Source organism: Ambystoma mexicanum, chromosome 9 (genome assembly GCF_040938575.1).
Source record: "Ambystoma mexicanum isolate Mex_15411 chromosome 9, UKY_AmexF1_1, whole genome shotgun sequence".
Taxonomy (NCBI): Eukaryota; Metazoa; Chordata; class Amphibia; order Caudata; family Ambystomatidae; genus Ambystoma; species Ambystoma mexicanum.
This window is the reverse complement of record NC_090931.1, coordinates 1521071443-1521096131: the sequence shown is the minus strand read 5'-3', so window position 1 is coordinate 1521096131 and position 24689 is coordinate 1521071443. Positions and strand designations below refer to the sequence as shown.

The following is a 24689-nucleotide window of genomic DNA, read 5'->3' as shown; positions in this document are numbered from 1 at the left end:
AGGAGGAGGATGAGGCTGAAGCCTACAACATTGACTCCCCAGTTCCTAAAGAACCCCCGGTGCATGGCTTGCATCCTAAGGCCCGCTGATAGGAAATATGCGATCATTGCAAGCCCAGGTCTCCAGAATTACCTACAATGTGCACAGAACCCTTTTCAGCGCATTACCAGGGCACATTTTAATTGCATTTGTTTAAGAGCAGTGGTGGCAGCCTGGTCAAATGCCAATGAAAATGAATCGTGCATTCTTTGTGATGCGCCAAAGGAAGACTTGTCCCGTTTTTGATTGTTTTGCCCTGCTTTCTCGTATATCAGAGATTGCACGCTTAAACCACTCTTGCAGGGCCAGGGATTCATTCAGTTTGAACCTGCTCTGTGTGGACTCAGTGTATGTGGGTTGGGGTTAACTTTGAGGATTTTTTCTAATTAAAATCGTTTGAATCAAAGGGTTTTTCTTTTATTCTTCCTTGTATTTTAAAAAGATTATAAGGTTTTAATCATGATGGGATGATTTTTTATCTTTTAAATGAATGATGTATAATTCTGATGTCAATTGTTTTAATGGGAACGTTTTGTATTCCCGAAATAAACTTTCTACAACTCAAAGGAAAGGGACACACATTTAATTGTGAGGTACCCATACGGTAACATTGGCATATGTTTTAGATCGGTACACTGCAGTATCAGATCCAGTGTCCCATAAAATTGATCAGATGCAAGCCTTATTTTCCATTAGAAATAACGTTTTGCTGTGTAGGGAAAAATGGTTCTTTAGACATGCCTAGAGCCAACAGGCTTGATCATTAGATATTCCCCACCCCATTTCGGCTAAACCTATAGGAAACACATCCTGCCAACCCTGCGAATACCAGATACTGCTCTATCACCTCAAGAGATTCTTAGGAAAGTTATGCATACCTGCCTTTAATGTCTGTAAATGTGTGCGTTTCTCGCAACTGTAGATAAAAGATCATTGGATCTGTAACCGTTATGTGATGTTACCAATTCTTATAGAGTGCATGGTCACCCGAAGGTATCATGACGCTAACCGTGGGAGGGCATTCCTCTTTTTTGACCAAATAACTTGCTAGACTGCATGTCTGTCACTGCGCATCCTTCTGGAGAACTGTGCCTTGGCTGCTCAGCAGTCAATACCCTAGCTGGCCTTAACGAATGTACCACCAGCGAGCTTGGAACATAGTAGTGACTTTTGCTTAAACACAGGCCTTGGGAGGCTCCCGAACTGCAGGATATTCGATTCTCATATAGGCCTTCAAAATTGATGTGGCCCCTCGAGTTTTTGGAGTACCCAGTGATAGTCAGATTTGTGGTGTGCAGTCAATAAATGTCATACTTCAGACCAAGTATTGGAAATATTTGAAATGGTAAATCCTGCTGCATCAAACTGTCACAAGTGAGATACTTTTTCTTTCTCTGTTTCTGACTGGTCCTGAGTGATGGGGTGTCAAAGGGGGACCGGGAGGACTACATTGGAGTTAGGAAGGGGGAGAGATCTCTTCTAATAGATCATTGGCTTTTCTTCCTGCAGGATTTCCGGTTTGGGTTTCATTCAAGGGCTGGATCAGATGGAGAAATGAAGTTGTCAAACGTTCCCGCTACAGAGTGAGTACCTACTTATGTTATTGGGCTGTTAAAGAGGGAGGGGCTGGGGTGGTTAGCGGACGGAGAGCTACATTGATGTTAATATGTAATTATGAGGCAAATTTGAGAAAGCGTGCTCAAATTTGCTTCAGCTTGTGAATCTGCTTAGAGTCACATGCTGTGCATATAGTCCAGAATCTAGTGCTAATCGCAGAGTATTACATCTTGTCTTTCGAGGATTGAAAGGGGATGTCGACATAGGCGTGCTTGTAACACTATCCCCAACGTGACGTCTAGAGTACCTAAGATCCTTCACGTGTCGAGGTCCCTCAGATTGTTTTTTTCCGCCCAGCTAGCTGGTTGCCTTATGCGGAGCTCGAAAAATTGCTAATATAATGTATTTTTCCTCGACCTGCGGTTGTTTAATATTCGTCCCCTTCGAGGACTACTTCACAGCCAATGCTGAAGACCGCAAAGACAACTCCAGACTTCGGCAGCTGGTGCTCTGGTCGACACGGTCGACCGCGTGGCCTCGCCAGGCCTACACTGTAGGGAGAGTGGGTCCATGGCTCTGTTTCTTTTCAAGAATGCATTTCCTTCTCCCCTCTCTTTCCCATTCTGGTTTTGATGTCGCTATCAACCTGAGCTATGGACAGGACACCTTTCAAATGTTGCCCTTCTTGCAACGGCAAGTTCGCTTGTAAAGACACACACCGGAGGTGTATCTCGAGATCACCACGAGGAGTCCTGTCGGTCTTGCAAGCTTTTAGTTTATTATTTATAAAATGCACCTAACCCTGATAGTATCTGTGTGCTTGAACATATAAGAAATTGTTACAGTTACAGATAACATGTAATAGCAGTTACAAATACATTGTATTAAATAGTTCTTGGGACCAGGTTACATGTGGTCAGGGTGATAAGCAGCAAAAATCAAGAAAGCGTGGGTTGAGACAGACCGGTTACAGTACTGAATAAATAGTGAGCAGGTAAATACATGTTACAGCTCTGAATACACAAAGATCGAAGTAGTTAAGCGAGAAACCAAACTTTTACTTAAGATCTGTAGGCCCAAAAGGAGGGTTTGGCTCTGATAGCTGTTGGTAGGGAGTTCCAACATTTGGCTGCCAGCACTGGGAAGCTCGAGCCCCCTGCTGTTTTCAAATTAAACTTGGGTATAGTGAGGCAATGCTGGTAGGCAGGTCTGGTGGATTGGTGCCTTGAGAATTTGTCTGACAGATATTGGGGAGCTATGTTAGCCAGACATTTACATGTAATGACGAGAGTGCAAAGTTTAATTCTGTCACGTACTGGTAGCCAGTGAGAATCTCTTCTGGTGGATGAAATATGGCTCGAGCGAGGTATGTTCATGGCACAGCGCAGGGCGTTGTTCTGAAGAACTTGTAATCTATTCAGGTTGGACTCGGAGGAGCCTAGGAATAGGGTGTTGCAATAGTCCAATTTGGACAAGGTCAAAGCCCTGGCTATGGTGCAGCAACTATTTGCAGACAGAAAAGGTTTGCAGGCTTGCGGTGGTGGAAGCTGTGGTATTTACCTGTTTTTTAAGTGATAAGGTGGAATCTAAATACACACCAAGGGTTATAACATCTTTAGCAACTTTGATGATGTTGCCATCAATGTTGAAGGAGTTGTACCTGTGGTCGGGATTGTTGAGACGGGCTTGGGTGCCGACGATAATAATAAATAATAATAATGATTAGGCTTTTATATAGCGCTACAAACCCTCAGGTATCTGAGCGCTGCTTATTATTACCCACGGTGTGTGGTGCTCATTTATCGACCTCGGAAGGATGAAAGGCTGAGATTGGCCCGCCGGGATTCGAACCTGCGTTAGCAGGCTCGGCACGGATGTCAAAGCGAGCGCTCTACTAGCTGTGCTACTTGACCGGCTTGAGAGCTCCGTCTTGTCGGCATTTAAGCAGAGGCGGTGTGTGGCCATCCAGGCCTGAATTTCACAATAGATTTTGTTCAGCTTTTCTGCGTCTCTCTCATAGCAACCAGTGAGGGTGATAAGGACCTGGTTGTCATCTGCATAGTTTGTGTAGGTGACACCCAGCTTGTCAAGACGATCAAATAGGAGCTTAGAAAATATATTATAAAGTGTGGGAGAGACACAGGAGCCTTGGGGGACACCAAAGTGGATGGGTGCAGGCTCGGCAGTTGCAGTGGGTGCAAAGACTCTGGTTGTTCTATTTGTGAGAAAGGAGTTGATCCAACTGGCAGCATTTGTTGAGAATGCTGCTGCAGAGGAAAATGTTCAGTCAAGATGTGATGGTCCACAAGGTCAAACGCTGCTGATAGGTCCAATAGGAGCAGAATAGCCAGTTTCCCATTCTCTTTGGCTTAGTCCATTTGGATCTTTAGATCCAGGAGGGCCGTTTCCGTTCCGTGCCTGGGTCTAAAGCCCGATTGGCGCAGGCCAAGAAGGTTATCTTCCAAATGTTTTTTCATAAAAATTTGGTATTTGGGGATATGCCACTCTATGATCTTTAGCAGGAACGAGACCGTTGTTATAGGTCTGTAGTTTGTGGGTATATTTGGATCTAGGTTGTTTTTCTTTTTTTTAGGAGGGGCATGACCCAAGCCTCTTTGAGGTTTTTGGGAACTACACAGCTTTTAAAGGACGAGTTGATCAAAGCCGTGACAAAAGAAGCAAGTTCTTTAGCATCCTCCTTAATGACTAAGGCAGGGCAAGTGTCACCCTGGCAATTGGACGGTTTGAGGCCTGAAATTATCTTCGCCACTTCTTCCCTAGATACTGGCGAGAAGTGGAAAGGTGGACATGTGGGCTGTTGTGGATTAGGCAAGTTGGGTAAGTGGGCGAGACTCTTCTTCTTAGTCTCAATTTTGTTTTGTAGTAATACCAATTTATCAGATACATTTTTCTGGATGTTCTCACACCAGGCTTTGTCTTTAGTTCAGTCTTCAGTGGGGGGTGCTGGAGACTCTTGTTCTCTTAAGATCAAGAAGAGCACTTTGGTACCAGATTTAGCGTTCTGAATCCTGGTATTGTAATGGTAGATTTGTAAGTGGCTGCCGCCGAAGCAAAGCTTTCCTTGTTAGGGGTAGTTGCAGATTTTCTCCAATTGGCTTCAGATATTCTTATGACATTGCGCAATGCTTTTAGTTCGGCAGTAAACCAATTTTTTAAATTGTCTGTCGGTTTTGCCTTTCTCAATTTCAAGGGTGCAGCTAGATTTAGAGCGAGTTCAATGGTACTGTTATACAAGTCAACCAAGGAGGAGGGATCCAGTTTTGAATTGTGAGGCAGGTCAGTAATAGGTTGTAGCAATGGAAGAAGGTTGTCTAGTGTTATATTACGTTTGTTCCTTTAAAGAGGTTGTGGGGCGATGGTGGCCTGGGTGGTAGTGTGAGTATCTTTCAGGATGGAGAAGGTGATGCAGTGATGGGCAGACCATGCACACAGGGCATTGTTGAGAATAGTTGTGGAGCAGTTAAAGTTAGCCAGCCAATCCAGCGTTCTACCCTTGGAGTGGGTAGGTTCGTTGATGTGCTGTTTGAATCCCAGTTGTGTAATGGCGTTCTCTAATGTGGATACATTGGAATCATTAGCGTCATAAAGGCCTAAATAAAGTCTCCAAGGAGAATGTTTTCCAAACCCAATTTAGTATTTTGGGTGATGAGGTGGGTGATATCTTCTTCAAAGGAGGAGATAGCACCTGGGGGTCCATAGATGAGGTGGAGTAAGATGGTGCAGGTATTTGAGAGCAGAAGTTTCACCGAAAGGAGTTCCGCTGAGGATAGGCCTATGTTGGAGAATTCTCTGAAGTTCAGATGGGGTTTGGCTATAAGGGCTACTCCGCCACCTTTACTGGAACCTCTGTCTGCACGGAAGATGGTGTAGTTGTCTGAGATGGCCAAAGAAAGAGAGGGACCAGCTGCTGGATGAAGCCAGGTTTCTGTTACGGCAAGGAAGTCCAAATTGTTGGTTAAGATGATGTTGGCGATGTCCAGTGCGTGGGCGACCAGAGAACGTGCGTTGACAAGGGTCCCTTTAAGCGACGGCATGTCAGTGGCTGCAGCACTCTGAAAATGCCTAGCATGCTCAGTGGTGCCAGCGTTTTTGTGCAAGTGGGTCGGCAGAGATGTTGTTGTTTGGGAGCTAGTTGCCCTGTTGTCAGGAGAGTCTAGCACTTTATGAGAGAACTTACTTGAGGGAAAGCGAGAGCCTAATCTTGCATTTCTCACACTAAGTGGGCATGGAACCAGTGGTGTCGGTGGAGTGGCAAAGCGGGTGATCCATTCCACTGGGGAGATGGAAGGGGGGGCTGCTTGTATGATAGTGGTCGGGCTTGGGTGTTTGGACTGTAAGGAAGGCAGGAATTTCGTGGGTGCTATGGAGTGAAAAAGTGGTAAGAGGGTAGCAATGGTGAGTGCAACTCTCCGTAGGGAAGCCATGAAAGAGTAGAGACTCCTAGGTGGAGGTTTAATGCTTGTTCTGCGCTGCGGCACAATTAATCTGAAGATCACGGACGTGCTAGGAAGGCTGCAGCCGTCTGTGTACACAGCGGAAGTGGGTAAGATCTATACCGTAGACTAAGGCTAGGTGTGGGCAGCATAGAGAAAGTAAAGGGTTGCGGTCACAGCTAGTCAGAAGATCACTACTGTGCTAGGGTCAGTGTGATAGGCTGTTTGTTAGAGGCAGATAAAAGCACCATTTAGGGCAATGGATTGCACAAGGTTGCAGGCAACACAGTTTTACAATAGGCAAAACAATTAGGCAATGGTCTACGCAAAGTGCAGGCAACACAGTTTTACAGTAGGCCGCAACGTCCTAAGAAGTTAAAAGAACGGCGAGTTAAACAGTGGGCGGCCTATGCCATGCAGCAGGCCGAGGGTGGCTCCCCAGCAGGCGCCTCGAGTGACGAGGAAGTGATCGACAGCCGTGGCTCCAACACAGAGGCCATTGACCCATCATCGGAGCAGCCACGCACTTACCAATAGCCTACTGCAACTCCCAAGCGAACGTGCATATCGCGTTGCAGTGCATTGACTCGATCTAGCCTACTGCTGATTACTAAATGTGCCTTATGCCCCCAAGTTCATTGTATTTGCCTACTTCGCCCTGAATGGGACTAGCCTATTGTTGATTACTGGATGTGCCTTATGCCCCCAAGTACATTGTATTTGCCTACTTCGCCCTGATTGGGACTAGCCTATTGTTTATTACTAAATGTGCCTTATGCCCCCCAAGTACATTGTATTTGCCTACTTCGCCCTTTTTGGGACTAGCCTATTGTTGATTACTAAATGTGCCTTATGCCCCCAAGTACATTGTATTTGCCTACTTTGCCCTGATTTGGACTAGCCTATTGTTGATTACTAAATGTGCATTATGCTCATTGTATCTGCATAGCCTTTTGCACCCTAGTGATTATACGTCCTTTATATTCAAGAGAATTATCTCTAACAAACCCCCCTTGCATACATGGCAGCCCTCTGCAGACCCATACTAACTCTAGCCACTATACTGCTTCTACTCAATACTGACCCACTACCCTACCTCCTACCCAAATGTCTCCCACCTCCGCTATCTCACCCATCCCTCACACCTATCATGACCTTGGCCCATGATGACCCTAATCAGGCATCCTTGCTCAACCAGCCACTCAGCCCACTAGAATGGATCTGCCGTTTTGCGGCACCACCCACACTTTGGAACCCATGCCCAGTGAAGGACAGAAACCTAAGACTCTGCACCCGGTTGCATCCCCTTAGGACTTCTACTCCTACCACTCTTATCCTAACCATCCTCATGCCACCCCTAAGCATATTTTGGTCAACTCACCTAAAACACCCAGCAGCATAGATGAACACCCTTTGATCAGAGGTGCTCTCATTAATGCTCGACATTGCAGACCTTTTCTCTGCTAACAACCTTCACTTCCTGGCTATCACAGAAACCTGGCTGCATCAGGCAGCAGGCCCAGCTTTGTCCCTTGCCATCCCAGAGGGCTACTCAATATTAAGGAACGACAGGGATTCGGGTAAAGGAGGTGGAGTTGCCTTTATCGCCAAAACATCCCTAGGCCTTAGAGCAACCCCACAGTCCAACTTCTGGTCTGCTGAACTCCTATCAGTTAAGTTCCAACTCTCCGTAGTACAATATATCCTGATATATCCAACCTCCTCACTAACAATACTAAAACAGGATCACAAATCATCCTACTTGGGGACTTAAACTTAGGCCTCTGCGATCCCAACAACGCTAGTGCGCTCTCTCTGGAAAATACTATCTCCCAACTAGGGTTCAAGCCCAGGGTTACATCCCCAACACATAACAAAGGCAGAACCTTGGATTGGTTGGCGCACCTCAACTGCACCACCTCAATCCTTAAAAATTAACCAATTGCCTGGTCGGACCACCACGTAATTTCCTTCTCCATCCAAGGGAAGGTGCAGCCGAACACCCTACCGGCGACCCTCCCACAAACCCTCTCCAGGAATAACCGCAACATCACGATGCACAGCCTTCACCCTCTAATCCACAATATCTTGGCCCCCGCAAACTTCACCAACTTAGATGTGGATCAACTTGCTGACCTCTATAACAACACGCTTGAATCAGCAATTGACATCATCGCCCCCATCAAACTTACCAAAGCCAATCAGGCAGCCCACTTGAACAAATGGTTCACTCCGTGTGATGCCGGAAATGCATCTGAGGGACAGGGCCTCTGAATCCTTGTCCTTTTTCTGTTTTTACCGTGTGTTCTGTCATGTTTTCTGCCCAGGAGTCCATGAGGGACTCCTGGCAGTGCAGCTCTCTTTTGGTTTGGTGAACAGACCCATGGGATACCCTTATGGCACCCATGGGTAGGGGTACAACCCTGTGCCCCTAGTGTATGTTTTTGGGCACCTGTGGGTGGCCCACAGAGCAGGGTATGGGCTGGTGGCAGCTCCATGCTAAACTTGACAGGTGCTCTGGGTGTCCTCCATTTTGGGATACCCAGGCCCTGCCATTGGGATCAGTTGATTCCTGATAGAAACAAGATGGCCCCTGTGGCCTCTTGCTTTCTATTACCTGTTGTCTTGTTTTTCCCAAAGTCCTGGGAAGCCCTGGCTCTGTCCCTTCCCCCTGGCTGGCTGTTGGGTGGAAGTTCCATATATGGTGTTGTTGTGAAGGCCCAGCTAGACTGACTGGAGCCTTCCCAGTGACTGTATGTTATGGGTACCTCCTGTGGGTGGGACCTGGGTGAATGGAGTGTGTGACCAATATACACTCCTTGTTGTGGTTGTCTGGTTTCTGGCATGAGAGACAAAGACTGAGACAGCCCTGCCCGAAACTGGCCTGAATGCAGTGTGTAGTGTTGAATGGCTGGGTACTTGTCCCAATCCACATTCCTTGTTGTGAGTGTCTGAAAGGGAGGAGTGTGGCCTGAATGCACTGTGTGCCTGATTGGCTGACTGACTGCATGAATGCCCTTCTGTGTGATTGGCTGCTGTGTGTGTGCCAGCAGTGTGGATGAGAGACAGAATAGTATATCTGGGGACCTCTCACCACTGGAAATTGTTCAGAAGCATTCAGAAGCTGAGTCTCCACTCAAGAGTAACTGGATTTGCTGATCCTCGACGTCCAGCTGGAAGAAGAAGACTTGCTGTGGCATTTGCTTCGACGGAACTGAAGGTTGTCGAAATCGTCGAGGACTGACCCGAGAGAGGACCTGGTAAGGCGCCCTCTTCCCGTGCTCCGAGGGACCATCGAGCACCGCTGAATCTTCGCCGAAGCTCCCTGGACGCCAGACCATCGAAAGGCTGCCGACCGGAGAAGGGGACTGCCGAGGAGACCGAAGTAAAGCACCCGGACATCGACGCTGTCGAAGTCCATTGCCGTCGACCAGGGTTCGCAGGTCTGTGCAACCGCTGGAGGCCCGTCGAAGTTGTGTTGCCCAGCCGGGGGAACCACTTGACGCCGAGCCGCCGACGACCGGAGCCGTCCGCTCCTTGCCTAAGAACATTTGACTCGAAGGACTCCCTCGTCCGCACCGTCGACCGCTTTTGTCCTGCCGGAGAAAGTCGAGGACGACCAACGCGCCGAGGAGAATCCGCCGGTGGGTTTCCCGCCACCTCACGACCCCAAAGACTCGAGCGACTCGACGCCCTTGCTGGGCTCCCGTCTCTACAATCTTTGCGGTCCAGAACTATTGTCATCGAGGTGCCCCGCACACCTCCGCCTTGCAGGACGCCGACGCCCCGACGCCGACGAGCGCCGCTCGGACGAAGCTGCCGCCTCTTCGACATCGTTCTACCTCGTTTGTCGACGGACGTTCGACGCCCCGTGCCTCCCGCTTGAAAGGGAAGGCATTCAAGAAGGGCCGTCGATTCCCCGTCGCCGAACCCCGAGGTCTTCGACGTTTCTCGACGCCTCTCGACGATCCGTGACTCCTGCTTTAAAGGGGGTCATTCAAGAAGGATCTGTCGACGCCTCTTCGAAGAACTCGACTCCACCAGGTACATTGGGGGGGTAAAAACATTGTAGGAGAGAATAAGACTATTGAACAATATATGGACTGGGCTTGTGTTATATCTCTTTATTTTACATGTTGCCCAGGTGGGGGGATCTCCACACAGAACTGTGTCCAGTGGTAGGGGCCAGTATTCTGCCTATTGTTTCAACCCTCCGTTATCTCTCCTCTCTCTATTGCTGGTTTCCTGCTTATTGATCTGCGTGCCATTGCTACAGTATTGTGAATGCACTGTTATGAGGTCTAATATTAGTGGTACCACTTTAGAATTGTAGATATTTATCATTATTGGTTTTCCTGAGCACAAAGTGCGTTATTGTGATAAGTGTACATAACCTTTGAATATTAATTATATAAAGACTGTGTTTTCAGTAATACAGTGTGTGGACATTCCTTTGTGGGGGCTTGGGGGATACACTGTACTTAAGAACCAGCCTGCATCACCTCCTGAGAAGCTAGGCCTTGATTGCTCGTCCATTGCTACCGTAATCGAGAATCTTGGCTGGGGTCTTCTGTGCCTCTCCTCTACCATATAGAGAGCGGAAGTACAGACCCCCCACCGGTCTTGACACTCCGGAGCTTAAAATCCTTCGGAACACCAAACGGGCGGCAATATCCGTCTGGAGAAAAAACCCAACCTGGCCAACAAAGCTCTATTCACGACTGCGGCCTCCACTTACAAAACAGCCATCCTCTTGGCCAAAAAGGAGACTTATGACCAGGGCCGGTCTTACACCGGAATGCATCCCTGGCGGTATGCATCGTTGGGGCCCACCAACCCCGAATGGCTCACGTCACTCCAAAACTACACATCTGTCGTGCAACAAAACCCCTCCTCAATATGAATAAATAATTGCTATATAAATGAAGCTAGTTTCTTTACATTGTAATTCAAGTACTTTACAGAAGAATTCTAATGTGAAAACACAGCTGTTGCTGCCTAAGTAAATGTTTTTTCTGTCACCTACTCTTAGGGAAGGCGTTGCCTGAATGCAGTTTCAAACTGTCCGTACCGCAAACTGTCCGTACTGGCACACTGCAGTGTGACCAGCCTGCTGTGGTCTGAGGGCCCACTGACCACTGGCCCTCTGTTGCAGGTGTTCTGTTCGTACCACCTCACATGTATTTCACAAGGGGCAGTACTAGACTAACCATATGAATAATTTTCTGATAGTAGGTTATCATTCCAAGATGGGCAGTCTGGTACACTCTTATTGTACTCTTTCAAAATACCTCTGAGTGTGGGAAAGGGGACCAATAGCACCAATGAGGATTCCTGTATGATTTGCATTAAATCACATAGCATTTCAGGACTATAACAGCTCTGCACATTTGATAAACATGTCTGTGATAAAAGGATTGTATGTGTGAATCTCTAAATGCATAACCGATGCATAGCTTGGTGTCCACATCACGGTTCACAATACTCACACTAACATTAAAATGTTTGTAACCATGAACCATACATGCTCATTTGGACAGCTTAAATTGTTGGATGCGAGTATTAAATGGCTACAACATCAGCCACTCAAATGGGGTACAAGGGCTCTTTTGTTTCTTGTTTCTGAAGAATTTTAGATGAGGAAGGGCTGGGTCTCACTGTGGGCATGCCCAGCCCAATACAGAAACATCTTTTGGGAATTAAATCTACAGACAGGACAGGATACCGCACAAGAGTGACCCAATAAACAATGTGTGATGGGCGCACCCGTGCCTCTGGCCGCCCCGTACTTACACACACCCATGCACACAATCACTGAGCCGAATACATGTACGTCTGTGCTTTCCAGGGTCCCGGCGGCAACTGCCGCACGGACCGTCTTTATTGATCACCGCAAATGCGCGGCCCAAACCGAGGCTCGCGCATGCGCGCCTTTAACTAAAAGACGTCACATCCCTCCTTTTCTTTAACAAAAAACAACTAGTACCAAACACTTAAACATAACTGTAAACTGACCCAACGTGGGTCGCTGACCTGATTGGGACGCCAGGCTCAGTCTCCTGAGTCAGGACGTAGTCCTTTAGATGAACAGGCAGTCTACGATCACGTCGCACGGGATATCGGCGTGGGGTTGGGGTTGGCAGGGGGCTATCAGCCCGTGGCATCATGTCCACTGGCACGTCCCCTGCCGGGTCCTCTGCCACTGCTCTGGGCAGGGCAACACCTTCTGGTTCCTCATTCGGACATCGATCTTTTTGAAGAAGGATTGGTTGCGGGTGACAGTCCCTCTCTCATTGGCTGCGGTGACCATGGTCCCTTTTACATGAGTAACCGTCCACGGTTGGGGCTCATATGGGAGCGACAGTTTACCCTCGGGTCGCCTATTTCGCACAATCACAGAGTCTCCCACGGCTACCTCTTTATCTTGTAAACCTCTCCTTGCACTCTTTCTCGTTGCGCGCCGCTCGCTCTTTGCGCAGTTTGTCGTTGTCGATGACCCCGGGCTCGCGGCCCTCTACCTCCGGGATGAGGCCTCTCAGACAGCGTCCAAATAGAGCCTCGGCCGGGGCAACTCTGGTCGATTGGTGGGGTGTTGTTCGTTACTCCCGCAAAAACTCTACCAGTCTCTTCTTCAAGTCCCCTCCTCCATTGGCCGATATTCGAAACACCTTGTTCAGTGTCCTCATGAGCCTTTCAGCTTCCCCATTTGCTCGAGGCCAGAGGGGTGACACCTTCTGGTGCTGGATTCCTTTCGCATTCATGTACTGAGCGAACTGGCTCCCTGTGAATGGTGGTCCATTACCAGAGCACAGGATCTCGGGAAAACCATGAGTCGCGAACATCTTGTCCAAAGCCATGATGGTGTGGTCGCTTGCTGTTGATTCCACCAATTCCACCTCCGATATCTTGACCATTGGTCGACCACGGACAAAAAGTACATGCCCCTCCCTGTTGACCCGAAGTCAGCGTGGACTGTGCCCCACGGACTCTCACTCCTTTCCATGGAGCTGATGGGTGGTGCTCTCTTTATTGGGCTCACCGCTTGGCATGGCAGACACCTCCTCACGTGTGATTCGACGAGACCTTCTAGATCCGGAAACCATACTTTGGGACTCAGCCGCGCCTTCGTTTTTGCGACCCCTTGATGTCCGGTGTGCGCCAGTTCTAGGACACAAGCCCCCAGTGTCTGCGGAATAACAATCTGCCTTCCACGCAGCAGCAGTCCGTCATCTGACATCAAGAGTTCATCCTTTACTCTCCAGAGCGCTTGGAGATCCCTCTGGGCCCTAACATCCCGCCTGGTGTTGTTCTGTAGTACCTCTTTCCATTCACCACTTCTTACAGCTGCCTGAATGATTTTGAACACTTCATCCTTTGACAATTCCTCAGCCACTACTTCCCTAGACAGAGCCACCGGCATCACGCTCTCCACAATGCTGTGAACAAACTCTTGGCACTCCACAAGTTCACCAGGCCCCTGCCCCTGCTCATGGTTCGGGTGGCGAGACAGATAGTCGGCTGGATTGGTCGTTCATGGCTGGTACACAAGCTTGACCCCATACTCGATGAGCGTGAGCATCCATCTTTCAATCAGCGGGGGAGGCTTTGACAACACGCCCGCAAGAATGGGCAGAAGTGGTTTATGGTCCGTCAGTACCGTCACAGGCTTTCCAAGAATATATATATGTAGCGTCTCTCGGTGTCCGTGATAGCCTTACTCACATAGGCGATAGGGCGCATGTCACCTCTGGCGTCAGGACTGCATAAGGACAGCCCCCAGTCCCACCATGCTGGCATCCACGACAATTTCTGACTCTGCGGTTGGGTCGAAATATGCCATCGTGTCCCGATTCGAGAGGGCCCTCTTGATCTCTAGGAATGCATCTTGTTCTCTCTTGTCCCACACCCATGTGTCCTCATTCTTTGTCAGGGCCTGGAGAGGTTTGGACAGGGGCGCCAACCCTTTGATGAATCGCCCACAGTAGTTAACCATGCCCAGGAATCTACGTACTTCCATGGGGGATTGGGGCGCTATTTTCTCCGGATCAGGCAAAACACTGTTGGCGTGGAAAATGAATCCAAACAACCCAATACGATCCTTCAAAAATTCACATTTTCCTCGATGTATGGTAAGGCCCAGCTCCCTTGGCCTCTGCAACATGGTCTGGGACTCAGCAAAAACCAGAATGTCATCACTCATATTGAGTACCCCTTTGAGACCAGCTAGCGCTCCCCGGATGGCATGTTGGAAGACTTCCGCCGCAGACGAAATACCAAAGCTCAGGCGTTTAAATTGATAGAGGCCCTCATGAGTGGTAAAGGTTGTAATGTATATTGAGTCTGGGTGGAGCTCTAGCTGGTGATACCCCGACCTCAGATCCAGCTTCGAGTGCAGGACAAAAGGATTGCATGCCAGGCAGCGTTAACTTTTAATCGTGAGTGCCGCAATTACAATGAATCCCCCAAGACATGCAAGCATGTCTGGGGGGGTATAATTTCAATTGTACACGCTGCCTACCATGTCAGCATGGCAGGCAGCGTGTACAATGGATCCCTTTCAGGTACGTCAGCTTCATGCTGGTGCATAAAGCTGTGGGCTCAGTATTTGTGCCAGCATGAAAATTGGAGCATTTGTATGGTGGAGAGGAAGGGAGGTGGCGGAAAAGCAAGATGTGTTCCGCCCAGCGTCTCCGCCATACAAATGATTGAAAATGAGCCGTGGCGTGAATGGAAGGCATTAAAGATGTACTCAAGGCTTTTATGCCTTCCATTAACATTATGGCTCAGTGGAACATGAGCTCCAATGTGTTAAAGCCTGTTTAAGACTTTTATGCATTTTGTTTGGGTTATGCAACAAGTTCATTCATTTGTATGTTTAAGAGGAGGGGCGATACATAACTTGTGTTTCCACCACTCCTTTTCTCTCAGCCATACAAATACTCCAGCATTTTCGCCAGCATAGATTTCCATGCCGGCGCAAATGATGGGGATTCCAATGGAGTGCGCCCGCTTTTGCGGGCAGAGCTATAGGAATCAATTGTAAACATCAACTGCAATGCAATCTGCTTTTACTGTTTGTACGGTGGCGTACAAGTGTGTAGTGTACACTGCCTTTTTCCACTCACCTTTTGCACTCTGCTGTCTATGCTACAGTGTAGATGTAACAGGTCTCTAAAGGCACATTACGGGGAACTCCAATATGAGTCCCATAATCTCTGCTTTGCCGACCTCCTTCATCTCATCGGTGCGTCTCATTGAATGCTTGCATGAGATTTCCATGCAGGCATACAATGCATATAATTCTATGTGAAGACGGAGGCGAGCATTATGCTTCATCTTCTGTTTTATTCCTGTCCCCAGCACTTCAACAATAAACCATTTGTCAACATTTAAATAGAGAAACATTTTTTTTTTACAAAAAACTACATTTCCCTTCTGCCCCGGGTTTGTTGTAGTCCTCATGGTCCGTCCCTATGACCTTAGTCCATTCACTTCCTGTGTCCTCCCTCTTCTTTCCTGCTCTCCAAGCAGATAAGTACCTTTTATACCTAGCTGCGTAGTTTAGGTGATCTGAAGAGCATAAATGATAAATGTTAGAACTTAGATACTAATGCTCAGTAGTATAGGAGCGCAAGCGTCCTTGTAATCCCCCAGAGACACCACTCATTAGTAGATATTTGTAGAACATTAGATATTTGTAGAACATTGTATATTGCGCACAGGGTAATACCTGCGCTATTTAGCAGGGGTAATTTTCATTCTATAGAACACGCTTCGTTTTGCACCTGGTCAAAACTAGGTGGATTCCATAGAAGTCCCTTTGTAAACGCTGCCTGGAAAGTGTATTTGAGGCAGCATTCACTTTTTCATGAGACCGAGAGGAAAACTGTGGGTAAAAGCAACATGGCCTTGCTTTTACTGTTGCCTTCTCAACTCTGCCTGGTGAATGTGTCAAATGTGTATAATTGTATGCAGGGGACCCAAAATGCATTACTATTTATTGGAAAATGACTGACATGTGGTCATTAAATCACCTTTATTAATCTGCAAGGGACCCTCTGCTTATTCTGCTGTAATCAATCCCATGCCACATTACTTTGTCTGACTCAGCTGCATTCCTGAAAGCAGATACAGGAATAAATCACCAAAAATGCACTCAATGGCATAAATCCCCGGAAGTGATATAAATATGGCCACATCAGGGCTGTAGCTGGTTATCACTAAGGCTGGCATGTGGTACAGGATATGCCATAGCCAGGGCTAACTGTCAGTCTGCACTTCTTACCTGTTCAGGAGTAGCAGGAGGGTGGCAGACAGGCTGTGCAGCTCGGTGCCCTGGGCATAGGCGAGACCTGTGAAACAAACAAGACCAGAGAACCTGTAGTGCAGTGTCTGGGCCCCTTATTCACACGTCACAAAGAAGGGCCACACATCCGGCGCAAGTCTCACCGACACAGCCACCCCACGTTCCCACGCAGGGCTCGAAAAACTACTCACGCTTGCAAACACACGGTCTGGGTTTCTCACTTGCACACATAAAGGACTCTCATCCAAACACACCTCTGGCCCGTGCATCTTGCCTCACACAGAAAAACATCATCTCGTTACAGCACAAGAGAAGAAAGGGCGCAGTATTAAATGGTGGCACATAAGCAAGATGTATTGCTTGTACATCTCCATTTAATGCTGCAGCCCATGTTCGTTATCAGGCAAGGTGGACTGAGGAGGGGCATGGAGCAGAGGTAACATCTCAGCTATGCTTTGCTCCTCATCTGTCTTATGTCAGGACTTCGTTGTGTGCCTGCATGAGTAAATTGAACAGATTCCAATGCAATCAGCCCCAGATTAGGAGCTGCTAATGAACAGGCGAATTCCACTGGAATCCATTAAAAAACGCTGCTTGCAAAGCATCATTTGCAGGCAGTGTTCACTTTTTTTATAAAACTGAAGCATATAGGCAATTTCGCCTGGTTTTACTCTTCAATTTTACACTACACTTTGTAATTGTTTAAAATTGCATGCAGGGGACTAAATAGCACGTAAGAGCTAACAACAGTCGTCACCTGCTTTCTTAAAATAACCTCTCAAGTGCCTTACACTCTCACCCAGAGATCTCCAGCACCTCAAACTCAAACACAGAGGAACTCATTTTAATGGAGCAAATTATTTGACGGCGGGGAGCAGCTATGTTAGCAGTGCTCCCCGCTGCCACATTTACATCATTTGCACAGCAGAGTGCAAATGTGCAGGGAAAAAGGCACTGTACAAGCATCTACGCTGTCCTTTTGCACCTGCACTTTTGCACTCCGCCGTGCAAATGAAGTAAACACTGCTTGCCATGTACTCGTGGCATGCAGCGTTTACAATGGATCCCTATGGAGTCAGCCAGCTTTATGCTTGCGCATAAAACCGGCGGGCGCCATAGGAATCCCTAGCATTTGCATCGGCATGAAACTGCATGCCGGCAAAAATGCTGCAGCATTTGTATGGTGGCGAGGAAGGACGGCAACGAAAACGCAAGTTATAATGAAATGAATACAAATGTGACTCAGCATGAATGAAAGGCGTTATGCCCAGAGCAAAATGAGCTCCAGAGAAATTCACATGCTCCTCAGACGCACAAACAGCATTCCCAAAGCTTCTAGCCCTCAAACACAGAAAATGTCCTGCCAACAGTACCTGTGGGTTCTGCCACTGTAGAGATATCGGAGTCTGAGTTGCTGGATCTGCAATGAAGAATTCCGTGCATTTGGCTTCTGTGGAGGAATCAAATAAGCCCCATTCAATCATCATCTGTCATTTTGACCTAAACAACTCCAAGTGCGTAACACCCTTCTCCATAGTTCCTTCTTCAGTCAGCCCCTAATGGTCAACCTTGATCCGTAACGTGCCCAGCTTTCAGAGTATTGAACCCACACACTGTTCTGTGATTCCACAGCCATTCTTACCTGACCAACGTTTGTGAGAGTCTCTCAGGCACTCTCTTTAGATATGTCTGAAAAAGCTGCAGCTCTGGGATTCTGAAGAGTTATATGGCGGGACAACAGGCCTAGGCCATCCATAATTTGCTGTTAGGAAAGTCTTTTTGTTGCAGCTTTCCCTCCTATGACATCAATGGAACCCCCAGCTATTTGCTAATGCTTTAACCCTTTAAGTGCCATGGGTATTTCTCCCCAGTGCCAGAGCCTTTTTTGGTGATTTTGGTATGTGGCCATTCAATGGCTTGTAACTTTTTTGTTACATGAGATATCTCGGCCAAATTTGGCTCCTTTTTTTCCCACATGTAGGCGGTCGTAACGCCACCCAGGAATCCCAGGTTGCTGTAGGGGGGTGAGAGAAAATAAGGAAAATGTGTGAAAATTTTGGGTTTTTTCAAAAAATGCCAATAAAATGATGTACAAAGAAGCCTGTGGTTTTTTCCTTGTAAGAGCTAGGAACAAATGGTTTGCTGTGCTGAGTTCCCTAATGTGTTGGCTTTCAGGAACAGGTTGAGTGGAAATGGAAAAACATTTTTTTGATGGGGATATCAACCGTTTTGTGAGAGGTAGGCGATTTTTGCCATTTTTGCCAATTGGACATGCACGGACGGAATGGGAGAAAAGGGCAGGAAAGCCAAATTGGAGGACAGAAAGGCATATATTTCTGAAAAGTAGACAAAATTCCAAATTTAGGAAGGGGTGATTTGTATAGGTCAGGCAACAACTAGGTAGGGGAAACTGCCATCGAATGGGGGAAAAGCGGGAAAATGACTGAAAAAAAAGGTATGTGTTGGACATGGTTGGCTTGGTACGGCAATGGCTTCTATGAATTTTGAGAAAAGCAATGCTCCGCTACATTCCCCCGACTCTTGCAGTTAGGAGAGCATACCATTTTTGTAGTGTTTGTACAAAACAAGCAATACCACAAGCCAAACACTGAGCCATGGTACACAGGAGTTTTACGCTCATGGCCTGACCAGACGCACTTAGCATGTGTAAATTGGGAAAACCAATGTGGTGAGGAACGGCAGCCATACATTTTGTGAAAGAGCACAGGCAGACCTTTTCAAGGGTAGGTGACTTGTGCAGGTTACAAAAGTGTATGGTGGCTAAAGCAGCGACTAAATGTAGGTCACATTTGGGAAAAGAAAGGGTTGTGAGACAAAGGGCTCCAGCAAATGGGTCAAAACGTTATGAAAACCACACAAACACAACACATGACCTACCGTCCCGCGTTCCCACAGGTGTCTCGATGAAAACGGTACCTCACATGTGTGGGTGCACCTACCTGGGCGCCAAGGGGAAAGCCTAAAACACAAGTAACCCCAAGTCTGTTTTCACACCGGAAATGTCACACTCTCACATCATACAGATATGGGCCTCGGGTGTCCAAGCCACCGAGGAAAACAGGGAACCCCATGCATTTCCGAAAAGAGGACACCCGTGGGAATCCGCAAAGGTATGATATGCCCAAATTGCCCCAGATTTTATTACCCAGACACCCCTGCAAAGTCCGAAATGTGGGAAAAAATACGCAATTTCCACACATTTCGCTCGGCTCACCCATCGAAACACGCCCCCAACAACACATGGCCTACCGTCACGCGTTCCCACAGGTGTCCCGATGAAAACGGTACCTCACATGTGTGGGTGCACCTACCTGGCCGCCAAGGGGAAAGCCTAAAACACAAGTAACCCCAAGTCTGTTTTCACACCGGAAATGTCACACTCTCACATCATGCAGATATGGGCCTCGGGTGTCCAAGCCACCGAGGAAAACAGGGAGCCCCATGCATTTCCGAAAAGAGGACACCCGTGGGAATCCGCAGAGGTATGATATGTCCAAATCGCCCCAGAATTTATTACCCAGACACCCCCGCAAAGTCCGAAATGTGGGAAAAAATACGCATTTTCCTCACATTTCGCTCGACTCACCCATCGAAACACGCCCCCAACAACACATGGCCTACCGTCCCGCGTTCCCACAGGTGTCCCGATGAAAACGGTACCTCACATGTGTGGGTGCACCTACCTGGCCGCCAAGGGGAAAGCCTAAAACAAGTAACCCCAAGTCTGTTTTCACACCGGAAATGTCACACTCTCACATCATACAGATATGGGCCTCGGGTGTCCAAGCCACCGAGGAAAACAGGGAACCCCATGCATTTCCGAAAAGAGGACACCCGTGGGAATCCGCAGAGGTATGATATGCCCAAATCGCCCCAGAATTTATTACCCAGACACCCCTGCAAAGTCCAAAATGTGGGGAAAAAAACGCTTTTTCCGCACATTTCGCTCGACGCACCCATCGAAACACGCCCCCAACAACACATGGCCTACCGTCACGCGTTCCCACAGGTGTCCCGATGAAAACGGTACCTCACATGTGTGGGTGCACCTACCTGGCCGCCAAGGGGAAAGCCTAAAACACAAGTAACCCCAAGTCTGTTTTCACACCGGAAATGTCACACTCTCACATCATACAGATATGGGCCTCGGGTGTCCAAGCCACCAAGGAAAACAGGGAACCCCATGCATTTCCGAAAAGAGGACACCCGTGGGAATCCGCAGAGGTATGATATGCCCAAATCGCCCCAGAATTTATTACCCAGACACCCCCGCAAAGTCCGAAATGTGGGAAAAAATACGCATTTTCCTCACATTTCGCTCGACTCACCCATCGAAACACGCCCCCAACAACACATGGCCTACTGTCCCGCGTTCCCACAGGTGTCCCGATGAAAACGGTACCTCACATGTGTGGGTGCACCTACCTGGCCGCCAAGGGGAAAGCCTAAAACACAAGTAACCCCAAGTCTGTTTTCAGACCGGAATTTCAGACGCTCTGCCGACCAGCACAACATACAGATATGGGCCTCGGGTGTCCAAGCCATCGAGGAAAACAGGGAACCCCATGCATTTCCGAAAAGAGGACACCCGTGGGAATCCGCAGAGGTATGATATGCCCAAATCGCCCCAGGATGTATTACCCAGACACCCCCGCAAAGTCCGAAATGTGGGAAAAGTACGCATTTTCCTCACATTTCGCTCGACTCACCCATCGAAACACGCCCCCAACAACACATGGCCTACCGTCCCGCGTTCCCACAGGTGTCCCGATGAAAACGGTACCTCACATGTGTGGGTGCACCTACCTGGCCGCCAAGGGGAAAGCCTAAAACACAAGTAACCCCAAGTCTGTTTTCAGAGCGAAATCTCAGACATTCTGCCGACCGGCACAATGTACAGATATGGGCCTCGGGTGTCCAAGCCACCGAGGAAAACAGGGAACCCCATGCATTTCCGAAAAGAGGACACCCGTGGGAATCCGCAGAGGTATGATATGCCCAAATCGCCCCAGAATTTATTACCCAGACACCCCTGCAAAGTCCGAAATGTGGGGAAAAAAACGCTTTTTCCGCACATTTCGCTCGACGCACCCATCGAAACACGCCCCCAACAACACATGGCCTACCGTCACGCGTTCCCACAGGTGTCCCGATGAAAACGGTACCTCACATGTGTGGGTGCACCTACCTGGCCGCCAAGGGGAAAGCCTAAAACACAAGTAACCCCAAGTCTGTTTTCACACCGGAAATGTCACACTCTCACATCATACAGATATGGGCCTCGGGTGTCCAAGCCACCAAGGAAAACAGGGAACCCCATGCATTTCCGAAAAGAGGACACCCGTGGGAATCCGCAGAGGTATGATATGCCCAAATCGCCCCAGAATTTATTACCCAGACACCCCCGCAAAGTCCGAAATGTGGGAAAAAATACGCATTTTCCTCACATTTCGCTCGACTCACCCATCGAAACACACCCCCAACAACACATGGCCTACTGTCCCGCGTTCCCACAGGTGTCCCGATGAAAACGGTACCTCACATGTGTGGGTGCACCTACCTGGCCGCCAAGGGGAAAGCCTAAAACACAAGTAACCCCAAGTCTGTTTTCACACCGGAAATGTCACACTCTCACATCATACAGATATGGGCCTCGGGTGTCCAAGCCACCAAGGAAAACAGGGAAACCCATGCATTTCCGAAAAGAGGACACCCGTGGGAATCCGCAGAGGTATGATATGCCCAAATCGCCCCAGAATTTATTACCCAGACACCCCCGCAAAGTCCGAAATGCGGGAAAAAATACGCATTTTCCTCACATTTCGCTCGACTCACCCATCGAAACACGCCCCCAACAACACATGGCCTACCGTCCTGCGTTCCCACAGGTGTCCCGATGAAAACGGTACCTCACATGTGTGGGTGCACCTACCTGGCCGCCAAGGGGAAAGCCTAAAACACAAGTAACCCCAAGTCTGTTTTCAGAGCGAAATCTCAGACATTCTGCCGACCGGCACAATGTACAGATATGGGCCTCGGGTGTCCAAGCCACCGAGGAAAACAGGGAACCCCATGCATTTCCGAAAAGAGGACACCCGTGGGAATCCGCAGAGGTATGATATGCCCAAATCGCCCCAGAATTTATTACCCAGACACCCCTGCAAAGTCCGAAATGTGGGGAAAAAAACGCTTTTTCCGCACATTTCGCTCGACGCACCCATCGAAACACGCCCCCAACAACACATGGCCTACCGTCACGCGTTCCCACAGGTGTCCCGATGAAAACGGTACCTCACATGTGTGGGTGCACCTACCTGGCCGCCAAGGGGAAAGCCTAAAACACAAGTAACCCCAAGTCTGTTTTCACACCGGAAATGTCACACTCTCACATCATACAGATATGGGCCTCGGGTGTCCAAGCCACCAAGGAAAACAGGGAACCCCATGCATTTCCGAAAAGAGGACACCCGTGGGAATCCGCAGAGGTATGATATGCCCAAATCGCCCCAGAATTTATTACCCAGACACCCCCGCAAAGTCCGAAATGTGGGAAAAAATACGCATTTTCCTCACATTTCGCTCGACTCACCCATCGAAACACGCCCCCAACAACACATGGCCTACTGTCCCGCGTTCCCACAGGTGTCCCGATGAAAACGGTACCTCACATGTGTGGGTGCACCTACCTGGCCGCCAAGGGGAAAGCCTAAAACACAAGTAACCCCAAGTCTGTTTTCAGAGCGAAATCTCAGACATTCTGCCGACCGGCACAATGTACAGATATGGGCCTCGGGTGTCCAAGCCACCGAGGAAAACAGGGAACCCCATGCATTTCCGAAAAGAGGACACCCGTGGGAATCCGCAGAGGTATGATATGCCCAAATCGCCCCAGAATTTATTACCCAGACACCCCCGCAAAGTCCGAAATGTGGGAAAAAATACGCATTTTCCTCACATTTCGCTCGACTCACCCATCGAAACACGCCCCCAACAACACATGGCCTACCGTCCCGCGTTCCCACAGGTGTCCCGATGAAAACGGTACCTCACATGTGTGGGTGCACCTACCTGGCCGCCAAGGGGAAAGCCTAAAACACAAGTAACCCCAAGTCTGTTTTCAGAGCGAAATCTCAGACATTCTGCCGACCGGCACAATGTACAGATATGGGCCTCGGGTGTCCAAGCCACCGAGGAAAACAGGGAACCCCATGCATTTCCGAAAAGAGGACACCCGTGGGAATCCGCAGAGGTATGATATGCCCAAATCGCCCCAGAATTTATTACCCAGACACCCCTGCAAAGTCCGAAATGTGGGGAAAAAAACGCTTTTTCCGCACATTTCGCTCGACGCACCCATCGAAACATGCCCCCAACAACACATGGCCTACTGTCCCGCGTTCCCACATGTGTCCCGATGAAAACGGTACCTCACATGTGTGGGTGCACCTACCTGGCCGCCAAGGGGAAAGCCTAAAACACAAGTAACCCCAAGTCTGTTTTCAGAGCGAAATCTCAGACATTCTGCCGACCGGCACAATGTACAGATATGGGCCTCGGGTGTCCAAGCCACCAAGGAAAACAGGGAACCCCATGCATTTCCGAAAAGAGGACACCCGTGGGAATCCGCAGAGGTATGATATGCCCAAATCGCCCCAGAATTTATTACCCAGACACCCCTGCAAAGTCCGAAATGTGGGGAAAAAAACGCTTTTTCCGCACATTTCGCTCGACGCACCCATCGAAACACGCCCCCAACAACACATGGCCTACCGTCACGCGTTCCCACAGGTGTCCCGATGAAAACGGTACCTCACATGTGTGGGTGCACCTACCTGGCCGCCAAGGGGAAAGCCTAAAACACAAGTAACCCCAAGTCTGTTTTCACACCGGAAATGTCACACTCTCACATCATACAGATATGGGCCTCGGGTGTCCAAGCCACCAAGGAAAACAGGGAACCCCATGCATTTCCGAAAAGAGGACACCCGTGGGAATCCGCAGAGGTATGATATGCCCAAATCGCCCCAGAATTTATTACCCAGACACCCCCGCAAAGTCCGAAATGTGGGAAAAAATACGCATTTTCCTCACATTTCGCTCGACTCACCCATCGAAACACGCCCCCAACAACACATGGCCTACTGTCCCGCGTTCCCACAGGTGTCCCGATGAAAACGGTACCTCACATGTGTGGGTGCACCTACCTGGCCGCCAAGGGGAAAGCCTAAAACACAAGTAACCCCAAGTCTGTTTTCAGAGCGAAATCTCAGACATTCTGCCGACCGGCACAATGTACAGATATGGGCCTCGGG

At 48.7% G+C, this 24689-nt stretch overlaps 1 long non-coding RNA gene across 2 annotated transcripts in view; it reads right to left on the bottom strand.

The window, feature by feature from the left end:
• LOC138489406 (uncharacterized) overlaps positions 1 to 24689 on the bottom strand; it is a 121074-nt gene that overhangs the window by 71658 nt on the left and 24727 nt on the right. For both annotated transcript variants that reach the window (XR_011274793.1, XR_011274792.1), the window contains 2 exons: positions 17730 to 17806; positions 16336 to 16402 (listed from right to left, as the gene is read on the bottom strand). This is a non-coding gene — a long non-coding RNA (uncharacterized lncRNA). The remainder of the gene's footprint in view (positions 1 to 16335; positions 16403 to 17729; positions 17807 to 24689) is intronic.